Below are 6,000 nucleotides of genomic sequence, written 5' to 3' on the forward strand. Positions count from 1 at the left end.
TCCACAGTCTCATTCCCAAAATCCAGGGCTTCCATCTGAGAGATTTTCTACTAAATACATATATATAGATTGCTCACAAAGATTTGTTCATGTAATTCTTTGCCCAAATCCTGACATGAAAAAAAAAATATGGAAAAGCTCTTTTAACGATCACTAAGGGGTCCTTAAAGAAAAGGAAAAAGATGTCAGTCTGAGACCAAGCGAGTGAATTCGGCCTTACGTGTCCCAGGGGAGCAAAATCTGAAGCAACTACCTTCCAGACTGGAAATAACTTCTTATTTTCCAAGTGGAAATTCCTTGTGTAATCCATCTCTATATGCTGGAAATGTCACCCAAACACTTATTTTATTCCTGTCAGACAGCAGACATGGGGAAGATGCATCAGCTGAAGAGAATTAGTGTGATGAGAGAAGATTGGAAATTATGCAAATTCCAAGCCAACCCCTTACACTCTGCAATCAGGGAGCTGTTTTAATTGGTTTGGTGAGATTTTTCAGGCTTGATATGTTTAAGAAAATATTGAATGCACCCTCTCACTGGTCCATGGAGGTGGATTCTGGAACAGTATCAATGAGGATCCATCTTGATCCATGATGCAGAGACTGAGCAATGGAAGTGGAAACAGAGATGCACAATCTGTTGGCAGACTTGGGGGACCCAATTTAAAGCCACTGGGCAAAATCTCCCCAGGGTGCTGTAGCTTTTCTAATGGTCAGAACCCATTCTTAGCATCCATCCCTGTGAGCATCTGCACGTTTGTCTGGCTCTTTTTTATCTCCCTCTCTCTTCCCCCCTTGACTTTCTCGAACACTGAGCTCAGGGAAGCTGGAAGGTCAAAACTTATAACTTCATTTCCCAGGTTGACACTGAAGAACACCCCAAACTCTGTCTCCCACTGGAGGTGATCCAGAAAAGCTCTTTTGCCTGTGCTTCAGGCGATTACAGGGCTCTTCTTTGGAAAGTATAGCTAGAAATCAAGGCCATGAATCTACTGAGAAGAATCACTGCTGGCAAGTGTGATGGAAGGAAGGAGTTTTTAAGTCTTTGTTAGGCTGGTATTGTGTCTTACTGACACAAGGAAAATGGTCCTCAGATACAAATGCCCCATCTGAAAGTAACCATTAACTGCCTTGGTTGTTGTTTATGGTACCACTTGAGCGTGCCCAGATGAGGAGGGCTTGTGCTTTCGGGTAAAGCAAAGGGTAATCCTCCGGCAGCAATTTCTTAGCTGAGATAGTATTAGCCAGCTGGAATCACTGCTCTGTGAGTGTGTATATCTGCAGCTATCAGAAATACAGTTAGGGATTCTGCTCTCTTGAAAAGTCCCTGAGTCACATATTAATTATTCTTTATTAACATTAATTACTCTGTTTCATGCAATAGTGCTATCCTGCTGTTGTCCATTTAGTGCAAAGTGTGAACTCTTGCGTTACCTGAACCAAAGGGTTGAGCAAGGGAGACAGAAGTAGTAAAGTCACTGTGAGCTCGGCTGTTGCGCTGGGAATTTTCCACCCTGCCTTATTTATTTTCTCACTACGCACAAGAGCATTTTCTGCTTTTAACATAATGCAACAAGCACAACACTTAAAAGGAAATTAGAGTATCAAATGGAGCCACCTTTTCCATCCTTCACAGCTTTGCCCTATGAGGACAGCTTGCACTTCCAACTCGTTTAAGTGGTGTATTTGTCTCATTGCTCAAAGCAATGAAATTTAACTCAGCCCTTTCAGTGCCTTCAGGTAAGTGCTTGTCCCCAGTTGTGCGATCGTGGAATGTCTCATTGTGTGTGGTTCATGGCGAGGCTGGCTCCATTATACTCTGCACTGAAACACAGCTCAGTAACTAATGCTTTTTATTGGAGCAAATCGAGGTGTTAGTCATTTCTCAGCCGCAGGATTCACATGGCCTTAGGAGGAACAGACGAACAGAATGATGTAGCACAATCTCTGAAATACAGTGGGGTTAGAAGTTATTCTCACTAACACGACTAGGTTTTTGCACAGAGCGGGGTGCCTTCGAAGATAATAAAAGAATAGTAATTTCCTGCTTATTGCACCTTTCACCCAAGTACCTCAAAGCACGTTAAAAACTTTAATTCCTGGAACCGCACAGCCACCCTTGGAGACAGGCATGTGTCATTATCCTCGGCTGACAAAGAGGTAAACATGGCAGAGCCAGGAATAAAAAGCAAGCATCTTGACTTCCAGGGCCGTGCTCTAACCACCAGACAACGCAGTCTCTTCTACGCCTAGCTCTGACTCAGGCGCTCAAGAGGTCTAGACTCTGCACTCTCCCAGGGCGGGCAGCTCTCCCTGGGTGTATCTACGCTGCGGCTGAGAAGTGCAATTCCCGGCAGCGGCTGATGCACACATGCTAGTTCTGCACGAGCTAGCACCTAAAAATGGCAGCAGAGGCTGCGTCTTGGGCTAGCCCCCAAGTGTGTACCTAGAGGGTCAGGCGGGATTGGACGCAGACGCTGGGCCACACTGCTATTTTTAGGCACTAGCTCGTCAGTACATCTACCTGAGCTGGGACGCACCCTCCCGGCTTCTGTGTAGACGTATCCTCTCTGCCTATACTCTGCACACTCCCCCAGGGCAGACAGCTCCCTCCCTCTGCCTACATGCATCTCCCGCTCACTCCTTGTCAGCCTGCACATAGTCAGTAGAGGGATTTTTGACTCTTTTAAAGGGGGCCATGGCTTCCTCTGTTGCAGTATCATAGCACAGATGGCACTCTGGGCAGATAATCATCTGCCATTGGTACCCAGATGACCTGATGCTAGGTGCTAGCAGGGCCCTAGGCTGCTGGGATTATATAGTTGGGTTAAATTCTCTTGCAGCTGCAGCATTTTTTGGACCCTATGGGCCTGATTCCCCCTTGCCCTGTGCTTTGTGCTGTTATTTACACCAGAGCAGAGTCTGTGCCAAATGCTATACTCGAGTGCATGCTCATCTTGCATCGGTGGAAGTGATGACGGAAGGTGCAGGGACAGGGAGAATCAGGTCCCAGAAATGTCAGTGAGGACTCTCAAAACAAAGCAGTTACCCCAGACGCAGCATGGAGATAATGGAACCTGGCTGGGGCGAGGGAGCTGTTTGTGAGGTGCTGTGTACTCTGCTGATGGGAGGAGCTATAGATCTAGATAAATACCTAGACATAATAATACAGTAAAACAGGCTGGCATTTCCGCTATTCTATAGTAACACTTTGATAGGAGGGTGTTTAATATTAAGCACAGGTTTGTCAATTGTTTTGAAATCTTGTAGGCGTTCGGCAGCTTTGAAATGTGAAATTATTAATGACTATTTACTGCAATCTTTTTATTATGGAGCTTCAGCACACCCGAGGAGCTGGCTGAAAATTTCAGATTACAGAGAGAAAAACATCAAGAAAAATATCGACTCAAATCCCAATGACTTAGAGAATGGAATGAGCTCTCCCCCACTCGCGTGGGGTGGGGAATGAAAGAACTGCCATTAGTACCTGAGCAACAGCCTGGCCAGCAAAACACAGCCCGAACTTCCTTTGGGAAGCGGGTTACTGCCCTGTTCTGCGAGGGTGGCCCTTCAAAACATTTGCAGTCTTGTTTCCATCACATAGGAGAGAGAAAATGCACTGGGGCGAATATCAAGCACATCCATCAGGTCAGATTCTCCCGTCTTACTGTTATTACTACTTGTTACTTGCATTGTGGTAGCACGGAGGGGACCCAGGCATGGATCAGAGCCCCATCGTGGCAGGCACAGCACAACCCCAGAACAAAGGGGCGTTCTCTGCCCCAAGGAGCCTGCAGTCCGAGTGTAAGACCATGGACATCAGGAGCATACAGCAAACAGATCTGAAAGGGAGCACAAAGTACCAATGAGCTGATACTAGTCAGCATGGTGAGCACCAGCTTTCATAGACACCACCGCGGAGAAGAATTTTGAGGAGCTGGCGGCGTTGCAGGTAGCCTGCCGCCTTGCACCTTGGGCTGGCCTTGCAGGTGAGCGTGGACAGCTGTGCATAGCAGGCACAAACCGGAATGGGAGCGTTTACACCCCTTCTGCACCAGGGCAAAGAACGGCAGCAAGGTGTAGGGCAGCGGAGGGCCGGCCCCTGGTGCTGTTATTAACGTCGGTGCACAGTGAAGGTGGAACATTCCCACGTAAGCCTGAGAGCATTTTACATTTTGCCCCATGTTGCAGAAGCCCATGATGCCCAAGGTGTAAGGCCATGAGGAACCAGGCCCATCCTTAAGGCAAACCTTGCATTGGTGGCGAAGTAGCAACACTTAGGCAGGGCTTTGCCGTGTGAGCCAGAAGAGATTGTGTCTGTTCTTTCCCAGCTAAACCCACAATTAAGACACAGCCGTGACCCCCCCCCCCCACCACCACCACCACCAAGAGACATGGTCAAATCCCTTTGATTCAGGGCACGTTTGCCCCTCACATACAGAATCAGGTTTTTATAAGGGAGAAATGGCCATTTATATTCTTTTCCTGCTCCCCCAAAGGACATTACATGCTCTGGGACCCAGGCCATGCAGACGGGGGGTGTAGTGACCCCCTCCCAAGAACCTGCACGAGATGCTGGGAACCAGCTGCTCCCAGTGGTGAAGGCCAAAGCCTGATACTGTGGGAGTCAGTGGCAGAGTGTGCGTGGGCTGGGACCAGATCTGGGGTCTGAAGACTTACACTGGACTCATGGGCCTTGAGCAGACTTTTTGCACCAGGCTGAAATTCATCCTTGGTGGTTTAAGGCATACCACGTCCTGCCCACCATCAGCAGCATCGTGAGCCTGCTGGAAAAGATAAGTGAGCCCGGCTCCAGTTAGACAACCGCTCCACTCATACCAATTACGTGCAAATGGCACCTGCCAACAGGACATCTCCCTGCTTCATCTCCCACACCTCCCTGGCACCACACGTCTCCTCTGAATCCGCTTTGCATTCTTCTCACAAACACATCTGAGTGCAAGCCCCCGTCCCCTTTGCACAATGTGACGGTACAGCAAGTAGTAAAGCAAGCGGGGGCAGTGTGGTTTGGTGCAGCCATGCAGACTGAGGGCCACGTGCTGCAGAGTTGGGGGATCCCCCCACCCCATTACATTCTTTATTTGTGCTAGGCCTTTCCCAACCATCAGAGGACACTTCGGTTCTAGGAACAAACCATTTAATGTAAAATCCATTGATATCCATGGGTTAAAGCAGCCATTAGCAGCCAGCGACAGGGGAACTGCGCAGATCAGTACACTTGGGGTTTGGTTTGGAGAAGCCCCGAGGGAGAGGTGAGAAGGAGAGAGAGAGAGAGATATCTTGTGGCACTCTGGAAATATTTGGCAGCAGGGACTGTCTCTCCCGAAGGGTATATACAGCACTTAGCACAACGGGGCCTGATCTGTGCTAAGGACTCTAATTGCTACCATCGTTACAAATTCTAGTAACACCGAATGAGAACAGTCCCTCGCAGAGCAGTAACGACACCTGTCCGGTCACACAGAGCATAGAACCGAGGTAAAGACCAGGCCGAGTACAAGGAGGGAATAGGGAAGGCGTGGAATAAAGATAATGTGGCTACGTAGGAGGCCAGTGCATCCGCCTTTCAGGAAGAGAGCCCCGGGGCATGACGCCGTTAAAGCCGGTGATTCTAGCAATCCAGAGGCATCAGGCCGAGAGTGAATGCTGCCAGTCTCCGAGCATCTGACCTGCCTAAACTGAAGGCTGTTGCGATTTGCATTCTGACTTGGTAACCCCTCCTCGCAGGCAGACAGATCTCAGCTGAAGCTAACAAACTGACAGTGCTGCCACTGGTCTAAGTGAAAAATCCTGGGACACTGGGGTGATTTGCATTTGCGATGCAGTATGCAGACGCGTTCTTTCATTATTTAGGGCTTCCTTTGATGTCTGGCTCTTTCAGCACAAGCTCTGCCGGATGTGAAGGCTGGCAAGCATGCGCTTTCCTTATGAAAGCATCAGTCACTAGCTACCCATGGCTCAGACCCCAGCTTAGACATGG

The sequence above is a fragment of the Emydura macquarii genome, unplaced genomic scaffold, assembly GCF_026122565.2.
Source record: "Emydura macquarii macquarii isolate MOO-44397 ecotype Brisbane River unplaced genomic scaffold, CSIRO-AGI_Emac_v2 contig_1313, whole genome shotgun sequence".
NCBI classification, from domain to species: Eukaryota; Metazoa; Chordata; order Testudines; family Chelidae; genus Emydura; species Emydura macquarii.